Source organism: Carassius carassius, chromosome 36 (genome assembly GCF_963082965.1).
Source record: "Carassius carassius chromosome 36, fCarCar2.1, whole genome shotgun sequence".
In the NCBI taxonomy this organism is placed as follows: domain Eukaryota; kingdom Metazoa; phylum Chordata; class Actinopteri; order Cypriniformes; family Cyprinidae; genus Carassius; species Carassius carassius.
Genome location: NC_081790.1, coordinates 21471887 through 21487632, shown reverse-complemented (window position 1 = coordinate 21487632; position 15746 = coordinate 21471887). Strand labels below are relative to the sequence as shown.

General features: G+C 38.7%; 1 protein-coding gene and 1 long non-coding RNA gene across 2 annotated transcripts in view; one reads left to right on the top strand and one right to left on the bottom strand.

Annotated features, from left to right (window-relative positions):
• Positions 1-15746, top strand: part of ublcp1 (ubiquitin-like domain containing CTD phosphatase 1) — a 93445-nt gene that overhangs the window by 26306 nt on the left and 51393 nt on the right. The gene's annotated exons all lie outside the window — the stretch shown is intronic.
• On the bottom strand, positions 1764-3025 carry LOC132117407 (uncharacterized). Its single transcript, XR_009425752.1, has 2 exons — positions 2751-3025; positions 1764-2290 (listed from the first exon to the last, which is right to left on the bottom strand). It is a non-coding gene; the product is annotated as an uncharacterized LOC132117407 (long non-coding RNA).

Below are 15746 nucleotides of genomic sequence, written 5' to 3'. Positions count from 1 at the left end.
GAAAATCGGAAAACGAAGCTTTATCTGTTTTTTCATTTTGGTTTTGGAAACAGATAAAAAAAACAAGTCGTTTTTTTATTTTTCCATTTTTGGTTTCAATTAGAAAAACGAAAGAACGAATGATACACGGATTCATCTCATCTCACTCTGTCCCTCTGTTTGAGTATATGTGCTTACGGCGCTGATCCACTTGTCCGACACGACTGTCGCGTGGTGTCACGACGCCTCCCCACATTTGTACGTTGATGGGCGTTCCTCTGTTTGCCGCTATGGGCGTGGTTTTGACCAAGCGGGAAATGTTGCTTATTTAAAGCATTTGTTCGAGGAAGTGATGTGATAAATACTACTAGCATATGAACCCGTTTCTGCAGATGTACATATGCTGTCTGCTATGAATCAATTAACATTTTATTTAACACAATACAAACTCATAAAACCCACCAGGGACTCCAACGACCTCTGCCACCCTTCTCCATGCGGAACTGCGTAGCTCGTTGTCCCTATATGACAATAAAGTCGGATCATATAAATTAGGGAATCCTGCGACAGCCACAATCAGTTTCTCCTCCATTTTGTACTCTGGAACTAAAGTTTCCGCGCATTTTTGAAGTAGGATGTGACCTGCGAAGAGACTTCCCTCCGTCTCCATATGCTCTACTTCTATTGGATAGACGCGCCGCGTTTGACGGACTTCATTTGCATAAAGATGGGCATCGGCCAGCTTTTTGACGCGCAGCACTTTTTCAAATGAAGCGCCGCCTTCCCGGAATGCTTTGCGGGTGCGACAAAGTCGCGTGACGTCACCCATAGGAATATAGTGGAGCGTGGCGCGACAGAAGTGTCGCACGGACAAGTGGATCAGCGCTGTTAGACTTCCATTGTCTGAGAGAAATAGCGCCCCTAAAGGTGCAATTCCCGGAGTAAAAAAGGGAGGAGACTCTCATTTAGTTTCTCTTTTAAAACGGTTAAAAATACAAATAAATACTTAGATTTAATTCACACTGACAAGCTAAACCAACATATCTGATTATTACCGGCTCAGGGCTCATTAATAATTGATGTGTGGTCAGTGATAAGTGAGAAATACGAGAGATGAATCACCGCTCTGAGCAGGAGCGTGTGGAATGACGAGCTCAGAAAAAACGAGTTTATTCTTGTTTTATAGCTTTTAAAAATAACATATTACAGCGATATCACACAATTCACCAATTAGAACACACCAAGAGCTAAATTCAGATGTTTTTGAACTGTTTGTGTGAAAATGAAATATTTGTGGCTGCCTATCTGAAATCACCGCCTCCGATCAGCGCTTACAGTGTCGAGCTCAAAACTAACAAATTTATTCTTGTTTAAGAGCTTTTTGAAATAAAATATTAACACAAATGCACACAATACACCCATTATAACACAACAAAAGCTAAATGCAGGTGTTTGTGACCCGTTTAAGTGTGCAAGACTATTTGAAAGCGCGACTGGCAGATTAACATATATCTCTCGAGCTGCAGGATTCTGCCTTTCGTCGTACGAACGAACACATCACGGACAAGATTATTTCAAAATACTAATAGCTTGGCGAATATAAACGAAAACAGCCACGTGAACATAAACCGTTGAGAAATAAATCTGAAGTGGATCTACTGGATTTGAATATTAAAGTGACCGCATTTACCAGCTGCTTCTGTCTTCAATTTTAATCTATATATATAAAAAAGAAAACTCATTCGTCTTGGCTGCTTTTTTTATGTGTACGTATTTATTTATTCATTTTGCTCTTACAAGAATTAATCTATATTTAATTAAATCAAGTACATTTTATTTTACATTTGATTTGTCCATTTCTGCATCTAAACGCCTAAAAACCTAAAACATGCTCTTGTTAGCAATTTCTTTATCGTCCAATGTATCTGGTGTACACACTTTTATTTTCATAATAAACTTGTTTGTTAGATTATAGACAGTTACAGTGGTCTATAATAAATATTAACGGGTATTATTCAAGCTGTTTAGAATGATTGAAGTAGGCTAATTTTTTGAAATGTAAATCCAAAAAAATAAATTAAATAAATAAATAAATGAAAAACATTGGAAAATAACTGTTGTACTTTTTTATACATTTTGTATAATTTCATAGTTTATGCATTATAATTATAAAAACAAAAATAAATTTAGCCACTCACATAGAAATATCTTAGGCCTTATCCTTTTCTGACAGTTTTAGGGATTTTTAAAAATCCTAAAAAACCTTATTTGTGCTGCAAATAATAATTTCAAACTCATTTGATACTGACCTCTGACACCCTGTGACATGACTAGTATCTGAATTTTCATAATCTCATGGATGTAACAGTAAATCTGTTCAGCTCACAGATCAAGACTAAGCTGTAATGCAAGCAGAACTTTCACAAATGCTTATAAATCATTTAAGGATTTGATAACACTGTAAAATAATGTCTAATTTGTTAACATTAGCAAATGCATTGATAACACTTCATAATAACTGCACTCATTAGTAAATAGTCAGTTCATGCTTTTTTTTCCACCTTCAATACCACGACTTAGGTGCCCTTGAGCAAGGCATTGAACCCCCAACTGCTCCCCGGGCGCCGCAGCATAAATGGCTGCCCACTGCTCTGGGTGTGTGCTCACAGTGTGTGTGTGTGTGTTCACTGCTCTGTGTGTGTGCATTTCGGATGGGTTAAATGCAGAGCACAAATTCTGAGTATGGGTCACCATACTTGGCTGAATGTCACTTCACTCACTTTATAAAGCCATGTCCCAAAATTAATAGTCAGTAGTAAGCAGTTAATAAATACAGCTATAAATAGCTTGTTCTTGGTATATAAGCACATTTATTAAAAAGGAGAGTAAAGGGTCCGTTATCTTCCTATGAAAAATAAAAAAAAATAAAAATAAACAAACAGCAACACAGATTGATACAGAAACTCAGAAATTTTATTGTGGATTTATGATAAAATCAGCCTGTAAATGAATTCATACTCCTCCAAGAAGACACAAGTAGTTCACACCAAACTTTTTCAACATGTTGCTAATATACTGAAGATGTTAAATTGCGAATGGGTTTAGGATTACTTAAATGGTGTGGCCATAGCGATTTATTAAAGTAACATAAAACAATACAATAGTTATTTTACTATATCTTTAAAATTTGTCATTCTAACTCTTCATATTTTTTATATACGTAGAAGTTGTCATTTGAAGGAAGCACAGTAAGTTTCATAGCTTTATCATGTTCAAGAGCCATCATAAAATTAAAACTATCATAACTTATAAATCAAGCTTGCAATTCTTAGTACCAATAATGGCCACCAGATGGAGCTATAGGATTACTTTTAAATAATTATTGTAGAAACGAGTATGATTTAAATCATTTATAGAAATCTTTCAAAGAAAAATAATATGTATTTTATGTATTTTACTGATGAAATAACCCTCACTTAATTAGAATAACATGCTGAAGTATTGTGAAATACTGTATATTAAGAATAGTTCTTTATAGGCTTTATGGACAGATAAGTTTTGAGTGACTCTTGAAGGATCAGCACCACATCCTCTTTTACCACTGTTTAAAGAATTTATCTTACAGAACAGGTGCGAATCAATTTTGGATAGCTTGAATGGTTCTGTCGTGGTGATTTTTTTAAATAACAGTCAAAAAGGAACCAGTAAATGTATTAAATTTTTTTAAAGGTCAGCTTCTAAACACTTCAAAAAAATGTACACATAGAAGACAAGTCATTCTGAGGAAATATGCATAGTTTCATGACTATACAACACTATATGGATGATAGAAAATTAAAAAACAAAATACATCTGATGTCACTCTGTCTTTCTGTCACTGTGGGTAGTGTGTGTGTGTGTGTGTGTGCTGAGTTTGTGTGAATGTGTGGGGGAGGGGGAGGGGCTGGGTATCAGAGAGAGAGAGAGAGAGACAGAGAGAAACATCTCAGAGTTAACATCTCTTTAATCACCAGCAGGAAAAAAATCTGTAATTTTGTGTTGTTGTTGTTGTTGTTTTCATCATTACAGCTTAAGAAATATCTTAGGCCTCATCATTTTCTGTCAGTTTTAGGGACAAAAAAAAACTAGTACAAGTTAATTTGTAATCCTAAACCAGTTAATTTACATAACACATTAACTGGAAAAGAATTAAGAATTAAAGTGAAGAATTAGGTGTGAAACTATCAGGGAGCATTTAGTCTCCAGCGCCAACATTTTCCAGAACTGCCACTTTCCTGGAGTCTACGAATTACTCGGTGTCAGGTTCTGAGAGACTTAAGATTCCAAAAAATTATTTAATTAGAATACCATGAAGTACTGTGAAATACTATATATTAAGACTTTATATATAGGCTTTATGAACAGATTAGAGTGACTCGTGAAGGACCAGCACCACCTCCTCTTGTCCGATGGTTTGAGGAATATATCTTCCAGAATCTGGGATTAAGATTTAGGAGCTCATTTTTATTCCATCTCCTTTCCTGAAAAGTTTGTCTTGCACAATTGACAAAAAATTTATCTTCACATTAATTCCTAATTCTTTTGCAATTATTTTTGTCAGTTCTTCTCGACCTGTTTTTTTTTTCTTTTTCTTTTCTGACCTCATGACCCAGTCAGCATTTTTTGTACAATGGTCAAATCTTAACTTTCCATTTCTGTATTCCATTTGTGTTTGATATTTCTCATGGGGATTTCATAATTTTCGACTTTACAGTTTGAGTTAAAACTCTTTTTTAGCGCATTTCATCTGTAAAAGAAAATATGCCTAGAAATTCTGCACACATGAATATAAGGAGTTTTTCTCTTCCAGCTTTCCTGGACTATTGTATATCACTCATAAATGATTAAATAAACAATAATGGTAGTTATTAAGATTGATATGGTTTGGAATTGGTAAAATGTGCTTGGAAAAAAAATCATAATAAAACAATGTTTTAATGTTTAAGTTTGGAATATTAACTGACATGAATGAATTCTATATAAATATTGTTCATGTTAACATAGTTAATGTTTATAAATGAAATCTTATTGTAAAGTGTTACTAAAGTTATATATATTGATCTGTGAATGTGATTTTAAAGTCTAGATGATTCGGATTAACCCTTTAACTGCTGTATCCTTTAAAACCTCACTGCCAGAGGGATATTGTTAATGCATGTGCCCGCTGGGCACAGTTTACCTGATGCCACCGGGGTGGCATTCGCACTGATGGCTTGAGCCCGCCATCGCTGCTTGCAGCTATATTTAGGGCCCGAGCACCGATGGTGTGAGGACCCTCTTGGAATTGCTCCGTTTATTATTATTATTATTAGGGCCCGAGCACCGATGGTGCGAGGACCCTCTTGGAATTGCTCCGTTTATTATTATTATTATTATTAGGGCCCGAGCACCGATGGTGTGAGGACCCTCTTGGAATTGCTCCGTTTATTATTATTATTATTATTATTATTATTAGGGCCCGAGCACCGATGGTGTGAGGACCCTCTTGGAATTGCTCCGTTTATTATTATTATTATTATTATTATTATTATTATTATTATAATTATTATTATTATAATTATTATTATTATTATTAGGGCCCGAGCACCGATGGTGTGAGGACCCTCTTGGAATTGCTCCGTTTATTATTATTATTATTATTATTATTATTATTATTATTAGGGCCCGAGCACCGATGGTGTGAGGACCCTCTTGGAATTGCTCCGTTTATTATTATTATTATTATTATTATTATTATTATTATTATTATTAGGGCCCGAGCACCGATGGTGTGAGGACCCTCTTGGAATTGCTCCTTTTATTATTATTATTATTATTATTATTATTATTATTATTCTCTAAGATGAATCGCATTTTTGAGAGCCTAAACATGCTCGAAAAGTCATGAAACTTTGCACACACCTCAGAACTGGCGAAAATTTACGTCTGATATGGGTTTCAGAAGTGGGTGTGGCAAAATGGCTCGACAGCACCACCTATACACGTTCAACGGTGTGCGCCTCGAGCTACGTTTCACGTACATGTATGAAAATTGGTATACACATGTATCTCTCCAATACCTACAAAAAAGTCTCTTGGAGCAAAATCCGAAACCCAACAGGAAGTCGGTTATTTTTAATTTTATGAGCAAATTTTGTGTCATTTTTGTCATTTCCATGCGTTGTATTTTAACGAACTCCTCCTAGAGATTAATTCAGATCAACACCAAAGTTGGTATGCCTAATCTAAAGGCCTTTGCGATGTTAAATTGCGAAGATTTTGAGTTTTCGTTAAAGGGCGTGTCCGTGGCGGCCTGGCGAATTTCGATGATTCGCCATGAAAAATGAAGTTGCTATAACTCAGACATACAATGTCCAATCTGCCCCAAACTTCACATGCTTGATGAGACTCCGAACCTGAACAGATTGACATGCCCATATTCAGTTATAGTCATAGCGCCACCTATTGGCAACAGGAAGTGACATATTTTACACTGCGACTAACTACTCCTAGAAATTTTATGACATCAATGTCTTTTTTTGTGGTCAGTCTAATCTAAAGGCCTGTGCGATGTTAAGTTGTGAAGATCTTGAGTTTTCGTTAAGGGGCGTGTCCATGGCACCGTGATGAAGTTCGATGTCTCGCCATGGGAATAAAAGATGTTATAACTCAGGCATAAAATGTCCGATCTTCCCCAAACTTCACATGTGTGATAAGAGTCTTGGCCTGAACACATCTGTAGGCCAATATTCCATCGGGTGTGGCAAAATGGCTCGATAGCGCCACCTATACACTTTCAACAGAGCGCGCCTCGAGCTCCGTTTCCCGTACATGTACAAAAATCGGTACACACATGTAAGACACCAATACCTACAAAAAAGTCTCTTGGTACGAAATCCGAAACCCAACAGGAAGTCGGTTATTTTTAATTTTATGAGCAAATTTTGTGTCATTTTTGTCATTTCCATGCGTTGTATTTTAACAAACTCCTCCTAGAGATTCATTCAGATCAACACCAAAGTTGGTATGCCTAATCTAACGGCCTTTGTGATGTTAAATTGCGAAGGACTTGAGGTTTCGTTAAAGGGCGTGTCCATGGCGGCCTGACAAATTTCGATGTTTCGCCGTGAAAAAGGAAGTTGCTATAACTCAGACATACAATGTCCAATCTGCCCAAAACTTCACATGTTTAATACGACTCCTGACCTGAACATATTTACATGCCCATATTCAGTTATAGTCATAGCGCCACCTATTGGCAACAGGAAGTGAAATATTTTACACTGCGACAAACTACTCCTAGAAATTTTATGACATCAATGTTATTTTTGTGGTCAGTCTAATCTAAAGACCTGTGTGATGTTTAGTTGTGAAGATCTTGAGTTTTCGTTAAAAGGCGTGTCCATGGCGCCGTGACGAAGTTCGATGTGTCGCCATGGGAATTAAAGATTTTATAACTCAGGCATAAAATGTCCGATCTTGCCCAAACTTCACATGTGTGATAAGAGTCCTGGCCTGAACAGATCTGAAGGCCAAAATTCCATTGGGTGTGGCAAAATGGCTCGATAGCGCCACCTATACACTTTCAACTGAGTGCATATACACTTTCAACGGAGTGCGCCTCAAGCTATGTTTCACGTACATGTACAAAAATCGGTACACACATGTAACACACCAATATCTACGAAAAAGTCTCTTGGTACGAAATCTGAATCCAAACAGGAAGTCAGTTATTTAGAATTTTCTCTGCAAAATTGGTGTTGTTTTTGGCATTTTCAGAGGTTGTACTTTAACGAACTCCTCCTAGAGATTTATTCAAATCAACACCAAACTTGGTCAGTTAAATCTAAAGGCCTTTGCGAAGTTAAATTGGGAAGATCTTGAGATTTCGTTAAAGGGAGTGTCCATGGCGGCCTGACAAATTTCGATGTTTCGCCATGAAAAAGGAAGTTGCTGTAACTCAGACATACAATGTCCAATCTGCCCCAAACTTCACATGTTAGATAAGACTTCTGCCCTTAACAGATCTACATGCCCATATTCAATTATAGTCATAGCGCCACCTGCTGGCAACAGGAAGTGACATATTTTACGCTGAGACAAACTACTCCTAGAGATTTTTTGACATTAATGTATATTTGTGGTCAGTCTAATCTAAAGGCCTGTGTAATGTTAAATTGTGGCAATCTTGAGTTTTTGTTAAAGAGCGTGTCCATGGCAAAAATGACAAAATTTGATGTCTCGCCACAGCAAGAGAAGTTGTTGTAACTCAGGCATAAAATGTTTGATCTTCCCCAAACTTCACATGTTCGATAAGAGTGCAGCCCTGAACACATCTTAAGGCCAATATTCCATTGTAATGATAGTGTCACCTGCTGGCAACAGGAAGATTGGCACATACATGGAATAAACGTTGATATATTCTACTTATATTTATGAGTTTAAACGCATATTTCTCACCGTTCACCTCTTTACTAAAGCCACTCACTGCCGATGAGCCCGGGTGCGAGGGCCCGTTCATCGCTGCTTGCAGCTTTAATTAGGGCCCGAGCACCGATGGTGTGAGGACCCTCTTGGAATTGCTCCGTTTATTATTATTAGGGCCCGAGCACCGATGGTGTGAGGACCCTCTTGGAATTGCTCCGTTTATTATTATTATTATTATTATTATTATTATTATTATTATTATTATTATTCTCTAAGATGAATCGCATTTTTGAGAGCCTAAACATGCTCGAAAAGTCATGAAACTTTGCACACACCTCCGAACTGGCGAAAATTTACGTCTGATATGGGTTTCAGAAGTGGGTGTGGCAAAATGGCTCGACAGCGCCACCTATACACGTTCAACGGTGTGCGCCTCGAGCTACGTTTCACGTACATGTATGAAAATTGGTATACACATGTATCTCTCCAATACCTACAAAAAAGTCTCTTGGAGCAAAATCCGAAACCCAACAGGAAGTCGGTTATTTTTAATTTTATGAGCAAATTTTGTGTCATTTTTGTCATTTCCATGCGTTGTATTTTAACGAACTCCTCCTAGAGATTAATTCAGATCAACACCAAAGTTGGTATGCCTAATCTAAAGGCCTTTGCGATGTTAAATTGCGAAGATTTTGAGTTTTCGTTAAAGGGCGTGTCCGTGGCGGCCTGGCGAATTTCGATGATTCGCCATGAAAAATGAAGTTGCTATAACTCAGACATACAATGTCCAATCTGCCCCAAACTTCACATGTTTGATGAGACTCCGAACCTGAACAGATTGACATGCCCATATTCAGTTATAGTCATATCGCCACCTATTGGCAACAGGAAGTGACATATTTTACACTGCGACTAACTACTCCTAGAAATTTTATGACATCAATGTCTTTTTTGTGGTCAGTCTAATCTAAAGGCCTGTGCGATGTTAAGTTGTGAAGATCTTGAGTTTTCGTTAAGGGGCGTGTCCATGGCGCCGTGACAAAATTCAAAGTCTCGCCATGGGAATAAAAGATGTTATAACTCAGGCATAAAATGTCCGATCTTCCCCAAACTTCATATGTTTGATAAAAGTCCTGGCCTGAACAGATCTGAAGGCCAATATTCCATCGGGTGTGGCAAAATGGCTCGATAGCGCCATCTATACACTTTCAACGGAGTGCGCCTCGATCTATGTTTCAAGTACATGTACAAAAATCAGTACACACATGTAACACACCAGTACCTACAAAAAAGTCTCTTGGTACGAAATCCTAATCCCAACAGGAAGTCGGTTATTTTGAAATTTCCCTGCAAAATTGGCGTTGTTTTTGCCATTTTCAGGGGTTGTACTTTAACGAACTCCTGCTAGAGATTTATTCGGATGAACACCAAACTTGGTCAGTGTAATCTAAAGCCATTTGCGATGTTAAATTGCGAAGGACTTGAGGTTTCGTTAAAGGGCGTGTCCATGGCGGCCTGACAAATTTCGATGTTTCGCCATGAAAAAGGAAGTTGCTGTAACTCAGACATACAATGTCCAATCTGCCCCAAACTTCACATGTTGGATAAGACTCTTGACCTGAACAGATCTACATGCCAATATTCAGTTATAGTCATAGCGCCACCTATTGGCAACAGGAAGTGAAATATTTTACACTGCGACAAACTACTCCTAGAAATTTTATGACATCAATTTTTTTTTGTGGTCAGTCTAATCTAAAGACCTGTGTGATGTTTAGTTGTGAAGATCTTGAGTTTTCATTAAAAGGCGTGTTCATGGCGCCGTGACGAAGTTTGATGTGTCGCCATGGGAATAAAAGAAGTTATAACTCAGGCATAAAATGTCCGATCTTGCCCAAACTTCACATGTGTGATAAGGGTCCTGGCCTGAACAGATCTGAAGGCCAATATTCCATTGGGTGTGGCAAAATGGCTCGATAGCGCCACCTATACATTTTCAACAGAGTGCATATACACTTTTAACGGAGTGCGCCTCAAGCTATGTTTCACGTACATGTACAAAAATCGGTACACACATGTAACACACCAATATCTACGAAAAAGTCTCTTGGTACAAAATCCGAATCCAAACAGGAAGTCAGTTAATTAGAATTTTCTCTGCAAAATTGGTGTTGTTTTTGGCATTTTCAGGGGTTGTACTTTAACGAACTCCTCCTAGAGATTTATTCAGATCAACATCAAACTTGGTCAGTTAAATCTAAAGGCCTTTGCGAAGTTAAATTGGGAAGATCTTGAGGTTTCGTTAAAGGGAGTGTCCATGGCGACCTGACAAATTTCGATGTTTCGCCATGAAAAAGGAAGTTGCTGTAACTCAGACATACAATGTCCAATCTGCCCCAAACTTTGATTGTTAGATAAGACTTCTGCCCTTAACAGATCTACATGCCCATATTCAATTATAGTCATAGCGCCACCTGCTGGCAACAGGAAGTGTCATGTTTTACACTGCAAAGAACTACTCCAAGAAATTTTATGACATCAACATTTTATTTTGGTCAGTCTAATCTAAAGGTCTTTGCAATGTTAAATTGTGGAGATCTTGAGATTTTGTTAAAGGGCGTATCCATGGCGCCATGACAAAATTTGATGTCTCGCCATAGGAAGAGAAGTTGTTGTAACTCAGGCATAAAATGTTCAATATTCCCCAAACTTCACATGTTCGATACGACTCCTGGCCTGAACACATCTGAAGGCCAATATTCCATTATAATGATAGCACCACCTATTGGCAAAAGGAAAATTGGCACAAATAAATGACTTTGACATATTCCACTTATATTTACGATTTGAAATGCATATTTCTCACCGTTCACCTTTTTACTAAAGCCACACGATGGCGGTGAGCCCGGGTGCGAGGGCCCGTTCATCGCTGCTTGCAGCTTTAATTATTATTATTATTCTTCTTCTCCAGGATGAATCGCATTTTTGAGGGCCTAAACATACTCAAAAAGTCATGACACTTTGCACACACCTCAGAACCGGCGAAAATGTACATCTGATATGGGTTTCAGAAGTGGGTGTGGCAAAATGGCTCGACAGCGCCACCTATACATGTTCAACGGTGTGCGCCTCGAGCTATGTTTCACGTACATGTATGAAAATCAGTCAGGTTTGGTGAGGCTTTCTCCAAACTGGCCAAATACAAACGAGACAGCGATAAATAAAAGATGGTAACAAGAAATATGCCAACGGATTCCTATTTCAAAGAGAGCGCGTGCAGATGAGGAGTTAGCTACTGAGCTTGCTTGGTGGCGGAAAAGTAAACCGGACGCAACACAACCGCGTTGCAACAGGTTTAGTCTGTCTAGTGTTTATAAAGGACTGTTTGAACTCTGTGTCTGTAGCCTACCTCACAGACCGGACGGGGGATTTATCATGTCGTGTTGTGCTGCATCCAGTTTAGCATCACTGATTATAATGAGTATTTTGTCGCACTGCGTCGCTCGCGTCCGTTAGACAGGGTGTATTTAACTTTCTTATTTAGGCTACTTTCTTGTAGCCTAAATAAGCATTATTTCTTTGATATTTATTTTAGTGTTTTGCAGGCGGCGTTCACTGACAGAAGTGCTCAAATAAACACGAACTGACGAGTTAAATAGGATGTGTTAGATGAGTGATTTCTAGACATGCATACATATAAATATATCCTGTATATAATATATATAAAATATATTACATGCATGCACAGTTTAAGTCAGCTTTAATCACCCTTTTTTGGTAATTCCATGAATTAACTGACCACGACATTGCTTGCATATTAGTTTATTTCGCAGTGAATGGCCATCCCTGCCCCTACGTTAAACTGGAAAAAAATGATCGCCTTCGTTAACAAGCAAATTTTGACACTAATGTTATATATTTATTTATTATTATTTAGGTTTTTTTTTCAAACACCGTGCCACCGGCGGTTGTTGGTCCATGACTACCGCGGTGTTAAAAATCTGCCACCGTCACAGCCCTAGTTATAACTCAGGCATAAAATGTCCGATCTTGCCCAAACTTCACATGTGTGATAAGGGTCCTGGCCTGAACAGATCTGAAGGCCAATATTCCATTGGGTGTGGCAAAATGGCTCGATAGCGCCACCTATACACTTTCAACTGAGTGCATATAAACTTTCAATGGAGTGCGCCTCAAGCTATGTTTCACGTACATGTACAAAAATCGGTACACACATGTAACACACCAATATCTACGAAAAAGTCTCTTGGTACGAAATTCGAATCCAAACAGGAAGTCAGTTATTTAGAATGTTCTCTGCAAAATTGGTGTTGTTTTTGGCAATTTCAGGGGTTGTACTTTAACGAACTCATCCTAGAGATTTATTCAGATCAGCATCAAACCTGGTCAGTTAAATCTAAAGGCCTTTGCGATGTTAAATTGGGAAGATCTTGAGATTTCGTTAAAGGCAGTGTCCATGGCGGCCTGACAAATTTCGATGTTTTGCCATGAAAAAGGAAGTTGCTGTAACTCAGACATACAATGTCCAATCTGCCCCAAACGTTGCATGTTAGATAAGACTTCTGCCCTTAACAGGTCTTCATGCCCATATTCAGTTATAGTCATAGCGCCACCTGCTGGCTACAGGAAGTGACATGTTTTACGCTGCGACAAACTACTCCTAGAAATCTTTTGACATTAATGTATTTTTTGTGGTCAGTCTAATCTAAAGGCCTGTGCAATGTTAAATTGTGGAGATCTTCAGTTTTTGTTAAAGGGCCTGTCCATGGCGCCATGACAAAATTTGATGTTTTGCCACAGCAAGAGAAGTTATTGTAACTCAGGCATAAAATGTTCAATCTTCCCCAGACTCCGCATGTTCGATAAGAGTCCTGGCCTGAACACATCTGAAGGCCAATATTCCATTATAATGATAGCGCCACCTGCTGGCAACAGAAAGATTGGCACATATATGGAATAAACATTGATATATTCCACTTAAATTTATGAGTTTAAATGCATATTTCTCACCGTTCACCTATTTACTAAAGCCACTCGCTGGCGGTGAGCCCGGGTGCGAGGGCCCGTTCATCGCTGCTTGCAGCTTTAATTAGTGCCCGAGCACCGAGGTGCGAGGACCCTCTTGTATCTGCTTTGTTTATTATTAGGGCCCGAGCACCGATGGTGTGAGGACCCTCTTGGAATTGCTCAGTTTATTATTATTATTATTATTATTATTATTATTCTTCTCTAAGATGAATCGCATTTTTGAGAGCCTAAACATGCTCGAAAAGTCATGAAACTTTGCACACACCTCAGAACTGGCGAAAATTTACGTCTGATATGGGTTTCAGAAGTGGGTGTGGCAAAATGGCTCAACAGCGCCACCTATACACGTTCAACGGTGTGCGCCTCGAGCTACGTTTCACGTACATGTATGAAAATTGGTATACACATGTATCTCTCCAATACCTACAAAAAAGTCTCTTGGAGCAAAATCCGAAACCCAACAGGAAGTCGGTTATTTTTAATTTTATGAGCATTTCCATGCGTTGTATTTTAATGAACTCCTCCTAGAGATTAATTCAGATCAACACCAAAGTTGGTATGCCTAATCTAAAGGCCTTTGCGATGTTAAATTGCGAAGATTTTGAGTTTTCGTTAAAGGGCGTGTCCGTGGCGGCCTGGCGAATTTCGATGATTCACCATGAAAAATGAAGTTGCTATAACTCAGACATACAATGTCCAATCTGCCCCAAACTTCACATGTTTGATGAGACTCCGAACCTGAACAGATTGACATGCCCATATTCAGTTATAGTCATAGCGCCACCTATTGGCAACAGGAAGTGACATATTTTACACTGCCACTAACTACTCCTAGAAATTTTATGACATCAATGTCTTTTTTGTGGTCAGTCTAATCTAATGGCCTGTGTGATGTTAAGTTGTGGAGATCTTGAGTTTTCGTTAAGGGGCGTGTCCATGGCGCCGTGACAAATTTCAAAGTCTCGCCATGGGAATAAAAGATGTTATAACTCAGGCATAAAATGTCCGATCTTCCCCAAACTTCACATGTTTGATAAGGGTCCTGGCTTGAACACATCTGTAGGCCAATATTCCATCGGGTGTGGCAAAATGGCTCGATAGCGCCACCTATACACTTTCAACGGAGTGCGCCTCGAGCTCCGTTTCACGTACATGTACAAAAATCGGTACACACATGTAACACACCAATACCTACAAAAAAGTCTCTTGGTACGAAATCCGAATCCCAACAGGAAGTCGGTTATTTTGAATTTTCTCTGCAAAATTGGCGTTGTTTTTGCCATTTTCAGGGGTTGTACTTTAACGAACTCCTCCTAGAGATTTATTCAGATGAACACCAAACTTGGTCAGTGTAATCTAAAGCCCTTTGCGATGTTAAATTGCGAAGGACTTGAGGTTTCGTTAAAGGGCGTGTCCATGGCGGCCTGACATATTTCGATGTTTCGCCATGAAAAGGAAGTTGCTGTAACTCAGACATACAATGTCCAATCTGCCCCAAACTTCACATGTTAGATAAGACTTCTGCCCTTAACAGATCTACATGCCCATATTCAGTTATAGTCATAGCGCCACCTGCTGGCAACAGGAAGTGACATGTTTTACGCTGCGACAAACTACTCCTAGAAATTTTATGACATCAATGTCTTTTTTGTGGTCAGTCTAATCTAAAGGCCTGTGCGATGTTAAATTGTGAAGATCTTGAGGTTTTCGTTAAAAGGCGTATCCATGGCGCCATGACGAAGTTCGATGTCTCGCCAAGGGAATAAAATATGTTATAACTCAGGCATAAAATGTCCGATCTTCCCCAAACTTCACATGTGTGATAAGAGTCCTGGCCTGAACACATCTGTAGGCCAATATTCCATCGGGTGTGGCAAAATGGCTCGATAGAGCCACCTATACACTTTCAACATAGCGCGCCTCGAGCTATGTATCACGTACATGTACAAAAATCGGTACACACATGTAACACACCAATACCTACAAAAAAGTCTCTTGGTATGAAATCCGAATCCCAACAGGAAGTCGGTTATTTAGAATTTTCTCTGCAAAATTGGCGTTGTTTTTGCCATTTTCAGGGGTTGTACATTAACAAACTCCTCCTAGAGATTTATTCAGATCAACACCAAACTTGGTCAGTTAAATCTAAAGGCCTTTGCGATGTTAAATTGCGAAGGACTTGAGGTTTCGTTAAAGGGCGTGTCCATGGCGGCCTGGCAAATTTCGATGTTTCGCCATGAAAAGGAAGTTGCTGTAACTCAGACATACAATGT